The sequence below is a fragment of the Saimiri boliviensis genome, chromosome 13, assembly GCF_048565385.1.
Source record: "Saimiri boliviensis isolate mSaiBol1 chromosome 13, mSaiBol1.pri, whole genome shotgun sequence".
Taxonomy (NCBI): Eukaryota; Metazoa; Chordata; class Mammalia; order Primates; family Cebidae; genus Saimiri; species Saimiri boliviensis.
In genome coordinates this window covers 62,600,402-62,614,810 of record NC_133461.1, presented here as the reverse complement: position 1 = coordinate 62,614,810, position 14,409 = coordinate 62,600,402, and positions in this window count along the sequence as shown.

The following is a 14,409-nucleotide window of genomic DNA, read 5'->3' as shown; positions in this document are numbered from 1 at the left end:
AAATAATCTAGAACAACCTGCTGACCCTGACACTGGAACAAATAGATAAGGTATAGAAGAGCTTGGTCACTCTCTTTAATTCTAACCCTAAATGTTAAAGATATACATACAAAACTTTCTTAATAACAAATTTGGCTTTATATTTCATTGATCTAACTAAAAATTTTAGACAACACTAATTTTTTTAAGCCAAGATGAACCATGTCAGCCAAATTTTAGCTCTACATATAAATAAAACAATTTCCTAAGTCCAGCTTTTAAAATTTCAAGGGAGTGCTGAGCTAAGAATTTAATACAATTTATTGAATTGAATAAAACTAAAGCCCACGAACACAGTTTTATAAATGATAGGCATGTCTTTCTTTCAGCCCTAATTTCTATATCAAAAAGTTCGCAATTGCTATAGCTTCTTATCTAATTATATATTTTATTGCTGTTTTGTTCTGTTAATAATTTTTCTTTTAAATTTATTTGCCTCATGTTAATGCTGCTACATCAGCTGTGTTTTAAAATTTGGTCAGTATTTACCCAGTATATCTTTTTTCTTTCCTTTATTCTCTCTCTATATGTATCATTTTATTTTATATGTCTTTTTAAAACAGCATATGGTTAGATTTTGCTTTTAATTCAATCCCATAGTCTTTTTCTTAAGCTAATGGATAGAGAGAATCCATAATTATAATTCCTCTTATATATGAATTTACATCTACATTTCAAATTGTGTTATCTGTTATCTTTTTCATCTGCTTCTTTACTTTCCCATTCCTGTCTTCTGTTGGATTGATAGGATTTTCTATATCCCCAACTTTTCACTTCCTTGGAAACTTTGGAAACTAGAGTTATATTTGTATTATTTTAAACTTTTTGTTTTGTGATAATTGTAGGTTTACATGGACTTGAAAGAAATAACACAGAGAGATCCTATAAACACTTCACTTAATTTTCCTCAGTGGTAGTATCTTTCATAACTGTAAGTATATCACAAACAGGATATCAACATTGTTAAAATCCAGTGACCTTATTCAGATTTCATCAGTTTTACATGCATTCGTGTGTGTGTGTGTGTGTGTGTGTGTGTGTGTGTGTGTGTGTATGTGTGTGTTTAGCTCTGTGTGATTTTTCATGTGCAGATTCATGTATTTTTATAATGACCTTAAATATATAACATATACACCAAACTATAAATTTAGCATATTCAACTAATTAAAGTTATGGTCCTTTTGCTTTACTGAAATCATATGCTCCAGTGATTTGTACTTTATGATCTATTGTTAATTACATTTACTAGCATATTTTATTAATTCCTATATTCATTGTTCTTTCTGTCATTTGAATTTCCTTTCTTCTTGGTTAGATACAACCTTTAACAGCGAAAGTCTGTGCTTGGTTAACTCTTTTTTTTTAATTCATAAAAATGTCTCTATTTTTGCATTCAATCTTGAATGATAATTTAGATGGGTATAAAATTCAAGGTTGAAAATGATATCCACTAGTATTTTGAAGCTTTAAGTCCACTGTTTTCTGGCATTTATTGTTGATGATAAATCTTAGTACCACACCTTTGTCAGTAATCTCTCTTAAAGGTTTATCCCTGTGTAATTCACATACCAATGGTAGATCATTTCCATCACACCAGAAAATTTTCTTTTACCTTGTGCTGTTTACTGTGCCCCCACCTCCTGCTCTCAGTGAGCATTGATCTGCTGTCATTGTAGATAACTCATTCTAGAATGTCATATAAATGGTCTCATATAGCACATACTCATTTGTGTCTGCTTTACTTTACTCAGCATAATGCTTTTGGGATTCACCATGTTGTTATAGGTATCAGTAGCTTGCACTTTTTATAAATTGCTAAGTAGTTCTTCATTATGTGGATATATCACATTTTATTTATCCATTCACCAGTTGATGGATATTTGGAGCAAATATTAATAAAGCTGCTATGAATAGTCACATAAAAATAATGCTAATCTGTCTTTTCTCCCTGATAGTTTCTAGTATTTTCTTTTTTATTTCTGATAGTCTACATGTTCATTCTGACATGTTAAGGTACAGATTTATTTTAATTTATTAGCTTTTAATAAATGCTTGCAATTTGTGGACACATGTCTTTCTTCAAGTCTGGAAAGGTTTTAGCCATTATCTCTTTCAATATTGTTCTTCTGCCATTCCCTCTTGCTTCGCCTCTGAAATTTCAGCTGACATTTGCTGGAGCCTATCAGTCTATCCACCACGTATCTGAAACTCTCTCTCATATTTTACTCTGGGCTCTCTATGCTGCATTCCAGAATAATTCTTTCAGTACTACTCCCTAGTTCATTGATTCTTCATTTGTGTCCAGTCTATTGTTTAAATTATTATATTTAAAAATATTAATAACATTTTTTATGTCCAAAATTTCGAACTGTTAGTCATATTCATAGCTAGGTGACCTTGTTTTTATTTCTGCTTCTTTATTTCACATTTTGTTCTTTTTATGAGTATTATGAGCTTACTAAATATATCTATTTTAATGTATTTCTCAGACTAATAGAATATTTTAACTTCTGTACTTAATTCATGTTAATCATCCATTTTGTTATTGTTAGCATCAAATGTATGCGAATTTTACAAACCAAAAAGCCTTTTGAAAGATTTGCAGGATTATTTTGAAATTTTAGTTTAGTGGTTTTGTTTTGACTTCTCCCTTCCTCTGTGCTCCAAACTTCCTGTCTAGAAGTTTAGGGCTTGCCCTCATCCACCTGTCTGAGCCACAGCCCAGGGATAGGTCTTACGTTATTATCTGGACCTCCTTTTCAGTATAATTATCTTCATTTCTATCTCCTGGTCAACAGGATGTTTCATGAGACTCCTTGTTGCCCCACTGTGCCTGCATTCTCCCTTAGTTACTTAAGCTGCAGGTGTTAGCACTGGTTTTTCACAGCTTCTCCTACTGAGAAATGGGTTAGTGCCCAGACTTCAAGCACTGACATTGGTGCTGACCCTCACCTCAGGTGAAGGGCTTTAGTCTCCCTTATTCTGCAGGAGCCAGACTGCCCCTACCCCTGCATGCTTCCAATCCCAAAAGCAGTGGATCCGCATCTCCAAACTAACTGCTGTTTTGCATTGTCGTTCCATGTCTGGTCTAGGGCAAAGTTTATAGGGAATTGTAAGCCAGATGTGGTTATTTGCCTTTTTCTTTTATGATTTTATTTATTTATTTTGGAAACAAGGTCTCTCTATGTTGCCCAAGCTGCCTTCCAACTCCTGGGTTCAAGCAAGCCTCCCACTTCAGCCAGTAGAATAACTGAAACTACAGAAGTGCACCACTGCAACCTTCTATTTTATCAATCACTTCTATATGCTTAGAGCACAGAGAGTACTTCAAAGTCTGAGTTTACTGCACCATCCTGCCTATTTATAATAATGAAAATTAACATTTGCTAAATATTTATATGCCTACATTGTTCTTTGTCTTTTTATATCTTACTTTGCTTAATCCTTAAAACACTTCTGCAAGGCAGGTGCTATCGTATATCAACATTTTATATGAGAGTAAATAAATTCTCTCTTGAATTTAAATAACATGTTTTATGTAAGTATTCTGTAAAGTGGAAAAATGGGCTTCAAGTCCAGAGATGTCAGACTCCAAAGTCTTAATATAATAAAGACATGAAAAGCCTCCTCATAATAACCTGAAATTACTGGCTTTATGACGCTACAGAAGAGTCTACAGAGGTAAGAATGGTATGAGCTATGAATCTGAGTTACTAGTTTCTGTTAGAGTTTGACGTTCCTGCCCAAATCTCATGTTGAAATATAATCCCCAATATGGAAGGTGGAGGCTGCTAGGAGCTGATTGAATCATGGGGGTGGATTCTTCCTGAATGATGTCGTATCATCTCCTTGGTGCCGTCCTCATGATGGTGAGCTCCTGTAAGATCGGGTCTTTTTTTAAGAGTGTGTGGCACCGTCCCCCTCTCTCTTGCCATGTGACATGCCTGCTCCCTCTTCACTTTCCACCATGATTGTCAGTTTCCTGAGTCCTCCCCAGAAGCCGAGCAGATACCAGAATCATGCTTCCTGTAGGGCCTGCAGAACCATGAGCCAATTAAACCTCTTTTCTTCATAAATTACCCACTGTTAGATATTTCTTTATAGAAATACAGCCTAACACGGCATTCTTTTACTAACTACGCGCCTGGAAAGTCACTGAGGCAACTTGGGTCTTTACTTTTTTATAAGATGGGGTTAAAAACAAGTAATTTTTCTCCCTGATTCCTCATGAAGGTTGAAAAATAATGAATTTAAAGCATCTTTTAAAAATACGCAATATATTCATAATATTTTACATTGATTTCAAGCTTTTTTTTCCCTGTGTTGAAACCAAGAGATGTCATCAGACATCTTGTATTATTTTTCCCGACTATATTGCCTTGCAGTTGCCCACGCCAGAGCTCATGTGCTACTTCTCTACCCACTCAGAAAATCTCATGAGATCTTACTATGGTTTATCCCTGTCAGCTTGACATTTCACTTCCATCTTTAATTTTGGAGATCTCACTGTTTACTCTCCGATCCAAATCACTTATACAGCTATTAAATAAACTCAACATTTTTCTGTCTAGAGAAATAATCTTTTTTTCTACCTTTGGTTTCCAATTAAGCCAATTCTATATCTATGGCAAAATAAATACTATTCCCACATCACTCTCTGACTGGTGGTTAATATCCTGACTATTCCACAGGTTTTTTTTTTCAGCATTCCTTTCCTTATCAAGGGGGAACATCATAGGAAAGACCAGATTATCGAGTCAAATCCACCTGCTCTATCATCTACTGGTGGTCTGACCAGGGCCAGCACTTAGCATCCTCAACCTTTAGTTCTTCTTTTCATCTATAAAGTGATGATAATATATCAATCCTAAAGGAAGGATGCAATGGTTTTATAAGGCAAAGTATACCAAGTGCCACATAGAGTATCTGGCACACAGTAGGTTTTTGATAAATAAAAGTCATCCTTATGAGAATCTGAAGCCTGAAAGCACTGACTTGCTGCAAATGTTGGAAAAGCATGTGTTGACTGCATTAACCATACTCCAGGGATGCAAAGAACTCGGTTCTTTTTTTTTTTTTTTTTATTGTACTGTCAGGTTCAATAAAGCAGCAACATACTCTAATTTTCAATGTTGATAGATGATGATGACTCATTTCAAACTCCAACAAACATGTAGGCCACATTTTCCACATAGGCAGTGGTTCTTTTCAAAGCTACTTTGATGTCTTTGAAAGGAAAGAAGTGTAGGATCTTGAGTGATGATGGTGAATTTGATGAAGCCTGCAGAAGTGTCCGTTCCAAGCCTGGGGACCGTGAGCGCTGTCCTTTACAAACCATGTACAAGCTGTTGATTCACGGGTTGCTGGAATGTGTTGTCCAGCCAAATGCAAATCTCTCCTTGAAGAATCACTGATCTCCTCCATTCAGACAGGGCATTTTATTTGAAATGAGTTTCACATTCTTTTGTGATCATTTTCATAACCTCCATGAGTACAAGACAGAAAGAGTTTCAGCCTGAATAGAATTTTAAACCTTTGGTTTAAGTTTTCCTAGACTGAATAAATACAGGTGTGGTGGTGTTGGGTGTGTGTGTGTGTGTGTGTGTGTGTGTGTGTGAGAGAGAGAGAGAGAGAGAGAGAGAGAGAGAGAGAGAAAGAGACAGGCAATTACTCAGGGAAAATATGAAAATAAATGGGTGGAAGGGAAAGAGACAAGGGAAGCAAGAGAAAGTAGAGGAAAGCACAGAGTCTCATCATTATCTCTTTTTATCTTCCTCTTAAATAAATGACCCCACCACCACATATGTTACTTTTTAAACTGCATATTTCTAAAAAGTTGCTCTGTAAGGCTCAATTAAGCAGCAATATACCCTAATTTTCAACACAGATAGATCATGATGACTCATTGCAAACTGCAACCAACATGCAGCCTTCATTTCTCACATAAGCAGTGTTCCATTTCAATGTTAACTTGTTAACTGCATATTTCTAGAAAGTTGCACAGATTGCCATTATTGCCATCATATACTATAGGAAGTAGGATTATTTCTTCCTAGAGGAAAGGAGATATAATTGCAGCTTGTTTTTCCATAACTATCTATATTTGTTTGCTCAGTAGATTTCTCTCCAAGTCCCTGAGTCATATCTTCCCAGAACACAAAACTTAAACCTTCTTTGCGTTTTATCAGGAGACTGACATTCTCACATAACATTTCATAATAATGTATTCAAATGACACATTTAAAATATATGAAATGTACATGAAATAAACTTGTTGAAAACTGGAGATATTACAAGCCTCAAGCTAACAAGTTAGCTTAATAAAGAACCACATTAGCTCTCAGAATCAAAATTCAGACTAAAGCCCAGGATGAAGTCTCTTTTGCACTTCTCATACAGTTGGGTTTCAATATTTTCAGGTGATGCCCCAGGAAATGATTTTTAATCAGATTACTTCAAATCTGTTTTCCCCTACTTAAATAAAAATGTGCTATGTGAAAAAAAAATGTGCTATGTGGAATAATACAATCAAATTTAAAATATGATGACTTCATAGCTGCCATTTTTATTCCTCTGAGCTTGGCATCAAACTGAAAATTCCAATAACTTCTTGAAATACTAACATCTCTCCGCTCACCACTTACTGTTATTTCTCAAATGCTTGTGAAGCCATTATCCTATTACATTTTAGGGAATTTTCTTCAGTGAAACTAAATTTGTGTTTCTATTATCTCTGAACATATGTACAGGTAGAAATTTTGTAAAACCATAGTGAAAAGTGTTCTGGTATTATGTGCAGCATTAAAGACAGCCTGTCTTCCAAATAAAGACATGTATAACAATAAGATAAAAGCTATGGCTTCCCAGTTAAATATTACCCTCAACTGAAAACCAACAATCTTCACTATTAGAATACACTAAAATTAGTACTTCACTGTATCTTTGCACCCACCACCCCTAGAGGCTTCTAAGGAGCCATAATCCAGATGTCACTGTGACTTTGCAGCCTCTGTAAAAGTTGTATTGGATTAGACTGAGGTCCCTGTGCACCTCTAAGCTCTTGTATTCTCATGGCCACTTTTCTCCTTGTTTTGCTAAACAGACATGAAATTCAGGTCTTTCCTTGGTGTACATGCACCCATACCCACACACAATTATGTAAAGCCAACTCTATTGAAGGTTGGAGGACCATTAAGAAAGGTCACATATTCAGTGTATTTCCAACAGCTTAGTATTCCACAGCATGCATTCCTGTCCTTAAATATCTTTTGTCTACCCTTTGTCCACCCTCTCCTATCAAGGAGGTTTCTCACTGACCCCTTCCCCATGTATTATCTAGCTTCCTCTCCTCATTCCCACCTCTTATACTTCCTGAACCACCCTTCAAATTATTGCCCCCAATTCTTTCTGCAGGTTTGCAGAGCAGTTCCACCCACTCCATGTCCTGCTCCCAAATGTACTGATGTGCTCTACTTCACAAGGACATGCTGGATCACAGGGACAAACTCCCTTAGAAAGACTATGAGGTTATACACATCATTTTTCCATTCTACAATAGACATTTCTTTTAAGTTTTGGGTTTTTAAAATCATTTTATTTTTCTACCACTTTTTCATTTATTGTCAGAGACCATCAAATCTTTTGCAGTGTATAAGGCTTCTGTCTCACATTCTATTGACATTACAAATAAATGTATTTGCTCCCCAAATGGAAATTTTAAAGAATGATACATTTTGTCTCACAAGTTGACTGATAGTTAAATTGCCTGCAGTGGGACTGTTAGCAAATTTTCTCTTTTTTATAGGTCCTATTTGTGTTGCCATGAAGCTTTCTTAAGTCATGATGAACAAATGCAGAGTCTCTCGTGACTTTGAGAAGCTTAGAAAAACAAATTCTCTCATATTCAAGGAGTAAGGAACTACCATTAATCAATGCCTGACTCTAAACTAGGTATTTACGTCATTATTTCATTAAAGTCAGTATGTAGTTTTGGGAAATGTTCCAGAAATGTATGATGAACAACTATCTCAGAATACACTAGCAGCATTATTTTTGTATCACGTAGTGTTTTAAAAAATATAGTGCATATATTTAATAGTTATTTTCCTTTCATGATGGAATTTATCCTTTTCACAAACTTTCAAGTATCAGGACCAAATTTTAACATCAAACGCTTTCATAGACCACTGTTAATTGGAAAAAAATTCCAATGACCAAAACCAATTATGACTTTGGCAGCATTTTCAAATTAATTTTCATTTTGTTAGTCACAATGGTACTTTATATTAGCTACCCAGTCCCTGTAGATTGGATTGCTAGGAGAGGCCTCTCTGTGGAGCTGATGTTTGAGCTGAGATGTGAAGGAGCTGTCGTGGGAAGATCAGAGGAGTATCAAGTGAAAAGGTCCAGAGATGAGTACAGGCCTGGGGCATTCAGAAAAGAGGAAGAGGCCAGTGTGGCTGGATGGAATCAGCGAGGATCAGTGTTCAGGAGGCTGGCAGGGTCCTGGCACTGCAGGGCTTTGAAGCTGTTGTAGTCATTTGGGGGTACTATAACAAAGTACTATAGATGAAGTGGCTTTTAAGCATAAACAATTGTTTCTCAAGTGCTGGAGGCTGGAGTCTAAAATGGGGTGCCAGTATGGTCAGGTTCCGGTGAGGGCTCTCTTCCAGATTGCAGACTGCCGTCTTCTTGCTGTATCCTCACATGGCAGAAAGAGAAGCAAGGGAGATCTCTGGACTCTATTTATGAGGTCACTAATCCCATTCACGAGGGCTCCACTCTCATGAACTAATCACCCCCAAAATGCCCCATCCGTCTCCCAATACCTTTACATTGTGGGTTAGGTTTCAACATAGGAATTTTGGGGGCACATAAATGATCAGTTCATAACAGAAGTCAAGGTAAGAAGAAGCTTTATTGTAAGGGAAATAAAAAATCATGTTGGGATTGAAGCAGAGGAGTGGCATTGATCTGACTTAAACTTTTACAAGATCATATTGGCTGCTGCTAGGAGAAACTGGCAGGGGTATGGGGGAGGCAGCAAGGGAGAAAGCAGATCCATCAGGAGTTCACTGCCTTAACCCAGGGGAGAAATGATGGGGCTTGGCCTAGAGTGGGAGGTGCTGAAGGGGAGAGAGGAGGGTGTAATGGGGGCACATGACATGCACGTATGTGGCACACAGCATGAGGACCAAGTACGCACTCTCATGATGCTGCACAGACAGCGAGAAGCAGTATCCACTTGATGTATTCATATAAGTGGTTACACAGGTGCCTTTTGATAACACCAGGTTCCTCTTGAGAACCACTGCTTTCATATACTGCAGTAGACATGGCAAGAGACACAATTTCTTCTTTCCATCATCAGGTGATCTTTCTGAAGTATTGCATTAACTATTTTCTTCTGCACAATATTGAAGGTAATTCTTTCACATCAGTACCTGATGAAGCTTAATTAGTTAATGCTTATAGGGTGGTTAAAAATGAAAAATGAAAAATCTTTAAATGTCAGCTATGGCTCTCATTGTCTCATAAGCACTGAGCTCCGACGCTTACTGAGAATTCCCCTTTCCACAGCTATGCTCACAAGATGGTAGGAAGGCAGGAGCATTTTTTTCTAACTGCAATAAACCATCCATTTATCACTCCACACCGTTTTCCAGGAAGAAAACAGGAATCAAGTCTCTTGGAGGAATTCTTCATTGTCTTCTAGAAAACCACATACAATGGTCATTTTTTTTCTTTTTGTGAGTCTCACTTTGTTGCCCAGGCTGGAGTGCAGTGGCACAGTCATGCTTGATGCAGCCTCAATATCCCTGGCTCAAGTGAGCTGGAACCTGTCATCCCAGCTACTTGGGAGGCTGAGGTGGGAGGATCATCAAGGAACACTGTAGCTTTCCTTGGCTCATGGCATCCTTCCATCATTAAAGCCAGTGGTGTAACATCTTCAAGCCTCAATCTGACTCTGACAGTCTGCTTTTGTCATTACTTCTCCTTTTCTGACTTCTTTAGAGACCCTTGTGAGGACACTGAGACCACCAGAGAATCCAGGATCACCTCCCGATCTCAGGTCTTTCACCACATCTACCTTGCAAGGTATCCCATTCACAGGTTGGGGGGAGGCAAGGATTAGGAGGCAGATGTCTTTGGAATTATTCTACCTGCCACATTCACCAAGCATGAGACTCTTCAGTATTGTGTTGCACATGGAAACAGGTAGTTTATAATTTTTAAAAAGTTACCCAGTTCTTTAAAGCTCAAAAGGAACCAACAATCTAATCCACTTATGGAAAGTGGAGTGATCTCCTCTATGCTTAAGTAAGAATTCACCTGTACTTCCTGTCAGGGCATAGAGACTCAGAGGGCTCTCTTACCTCTTCTATACCCAGAGAGGCCCATTCAGGAGTCTCCTTTCTACCCAAGTGGACACAGTGCTGTTTGAGTGGATCCTGGAGACAAGCTTGACTACACTGCAGAGACTGCTGGGTGCTGGGCATGAGCTCTGCCATCCCTGTGATCAGCTGGCTAGAAGCATCTACACTCAAAGTCCATCTGGTTTCTTGTTTTACCTGTATGAAGTATAGAGTAGAATGTGTATGCCTGTGTTAATAATCTGTGTTAACTGCATAACAGAATTCTTCTAAAATTTGGTTGAGTTAAAAAGTATTTCAGATTTACACGGAAAAAGGGAAAAAAATTGTCAAGCCATACAAATCCAGAACTACACTTGCATTCAGTCACATTTTTGTTGGGAGCACAAATAGAGAAATAGAGACAAACAAGAGAGAAGAAGTCTCAGCCCTTCATGTGATTGGCGGTTATCGTCGGAACCATGAAGTACATCAGAACGCTGGGGCTGCCTGCTAGCTGAACTTCAGGGAAGGCCTCTCTAAGTCAGCAGAGTTACTCTGAACTCTGAAAGATCAAGAGGCAACCATGTGAAGAGTCAGGTAGACCGTTCTAGACAGTTCTTGACCATTCTAAGGAATAGATGCAAAGATCCTGAGGCAGAAAAGAGTTGAAGTTGAAAGAATAAATAAAAAGTCAGTTTGGTGGAAGATGGTGGGCAACGGAAGAGGAAGAAACAATAGGACACATCAAGCAGCTTGATCATTTCAGTTTTATTTGAAGATAAATAAGAAATCATTAAAGCCTCAAGCAGAGGAATGACATGGAGAGACTGACATTTTTTTTAGACCATTCTGGCTGCTATGTGAAGATTACCCTGGACATGAGGAAGGGTGGAGGGAGGAAGACCCCGCAGGTGGCCCGCAGGGTCCCCCAGGCAGGTTGGCATGGTGCCCATGGAGACAACCTGACAGGGATATAGCCATCATCCTAGTCTGAAGGTGGAACTGATAGGGAGCGCTCCTGGGTTACATGTGGTGGGTAGGACAGCTGAAGACTCCAGAATGAGTTTTAAGTTTTGGCTTATTAACATAGCAGATGGCGGTGTCATTTATGAAGAAGATGAAGACTGGGAAAAAACGATTTGTGTAAGAAAGTTAACAGTTCTCTTTTGGATGTTTATTATTAAGAAGCCTGTCGATTGCTGAATAGACAGTCTTTAGCACAAGAGAACACCAATGCAAAACTAGCATTGTTCTGGCTCAGAGTTCCACCTTCCTTGGGCATTACTCTGTACCCAGAGGAGTTTGTTTTTCTGTCTTTTTTGAGGCGGAGTTTCGCTCTTGTTGTCCAGGCTGGCAAGTAACGGTGTAGTCTCGGTTCATGCAACCTCTGCCTCCCGGGTTCAAGCGATTCTCCTGCCTCAGCCTCCTGAGTAGCTGGGATTACAGGCACCTGCTACATGGCTAATTCTTGCTTGTATTTTTAGTTGAGGTGGGGTTTCACCATGTTGGCCAGGCTGGTCTTGAACTCCTGACCTCAGGTGATCCACCCGCTTCAGCCTTCCAAAGTACTGGAATTACAGGTGTGAGCCACCATGCCTGGCCCATAGGAATTTCTAACAAATTTACTCTTCGGTCATCTGGGGATGACCCACATTTACCAGTTGATGAAGGAGGCATCCTGAGTATTACAAATCTGTCTGGCTCTTAGGCTTCAGAGCTTCAGTATGAAGTCACTAGAACTACTGAATATCCAAAATTCTCTTTGGTCACTTATATATATTTAGTGTGTGACTGAAACAAAGTTCCTAGCACAAGAAGGCACACAAAGGTTAGTTCAATGAACAGTTTCCTTTAATTCCCTTATTTTTTATTGGAGTGAGAATGAGATTAGCAAGTATGAGTCTGCTTTTCCCTCAAACAAGAAAAGTGGCTGGGCACGGTGGCTCATGCCTGTAATCCCAGCAACTATGAAGGCTGATGCAGGAGGATCACCTGAGCCCAGGAGTTTGAGGCTGCAGTGAGCTATGATCGCGCCACTGCATTCTGGCCTGGGTGACAGAGAGAGATGTTGTTTTAAAAAAGAAAAGTGACTTACAAATCTGCAGGACAGTCCAGTGCTTCCAAGACTTTAATGAGGAAGCATTGGGATCTTGTTGAAATGCAGATTCTGACTCAGTCAGTCCTGGGTCGTGCTTGTGATTTTTGCATGTCTAACAGGCCCCCAAATGTTGCCAAAGTAGCTGGCTCTCCCATCACACTCAAGTAGCAAGGAAATATACTTACCCCACCGTTCTTCCATTTAATCAGGCAACCTTTCATGAAACAAACAACATTCTGTGGGCAAGACTTCCACAACCAGGTATGACGCCAGACTGCTGTGGCTTGTGGACTTCTACAGCAACCGTTTCTGATGCTATAATTTGACAGTCAACATTCATTGTCTTATGTTTTTAATTATCATTCTATGCCTATACGTCTCATTTTTCAAACAAAACTAAAAGTGTCTAGAGATCAAGGACAAAGTTCTGTGATTTTTTGTGTACCGAGCTCCAAGGATCCTTTCTCATACCTTTTACAAGGTGACTTCCCAAGGAATATTTGTTGACTGACTACTGATGAATGCCTCAGGTAGGGACTGTGGATCCATGAGCATTAGATTCATGCAGAAATAGAAATATGACTTTTGCCATGAAACTTATAATTTAAATCCAATGGATTTTCATTATCCCCACTTGCAATAAAGGAAGTATATGTCTGTGAATAATTGGCATGCACTGTATAACAAGAGTCTTCTAAATGTTGGGTAACTGAAAAAAAGCACTTCAGAGCGCTTGGACCTCTAATTTCTTCTCACTTGCAAAAGGATTACATAAAGCTGTACATTCATATTAAAAACACATTAAATAATAATCGGGAATACAATCTAAAATAATAAAGTAACTGTAAGTAGGTGCTTGATGTGAATTATCTGTAACATTTTCATGATTATTCCTTAATTCATTGCTCCATTATATGGAAGGCTTCCTGCCTCTCAGTACGCATGGCAGCCTAATCTTATATTTCCTTCCCCTGAACTCACAGCTGAACAATTTGCTTGTATATCATGGCAAGGAAAAGAACATTGAGTTATGTGGGAAAACAACCTCAGTGTGGCTGCCATTTGGAACTCAGTGCTGAATTACATACCGCAATTAAGATGAAGACCATTGTCGGAGTGACCGGCATCTCTCCAGGGCCCAGCACTTTCCTTCTGTGCTCCCCGGGAAGGAGTTCCTGGCACAGAGTTCAGGATGGCCAGCTCTGGTCTTGGTCCAGCTGCGCAGATCAGAGGGGCTACTCCTAACGGTAGCTGAGTCCCAGTAATGGCAGAGGGGAAGCAACCACACCTGACTTTTCTCCCCTCTTTTTAGGCATGTCACTTACCCAGTCATTCTTTAACAGCATTTTGAAAGGATCTCTTCTGGGTTAAGTGCTGCGCTAGGCTCTACGTGAGATACGGGGACAGAATCTCCCTTTCTAGGAGCTCAGGCCCACCAAAATGAGCTCTGAGAAGGCTGGGGCCTCACCTGGCTTGGTCTCACTGTACCTCCAAATCCCAGAAGATGCTTGGCTCACAACAGGGCTTCAGAAATATTTCTCAATTGAGTAAATGAATAAGAGAATGGATGAACAAGTTTAGTGGGTAGCTCAGATATACAAATGATCAGCTTCTGCCTAATAGAGTGCTCAAGCAAAATAATACCAAAGCTACAATTTGTGGAGCCCTCATTAAGCTACATGCCAGATACTGTTCTATGGAACTTGCACACTATCTATTTTCATCCTTACAACTACCTCTGAGTAGTTGTGATTTTTACACCATTGCATATGTGAGCGGATGGTGTGAAGAGATGGCAAGCATTGTGCCCAAGCTTTCACTGTTAGTGATAAAGTGAGAACTCAGATTTAAGTCTGCTGATGCTTGAGGTCCTAACCACACTCTATTGCTCTCTCCAGACTTTATTAATAGCCAGAG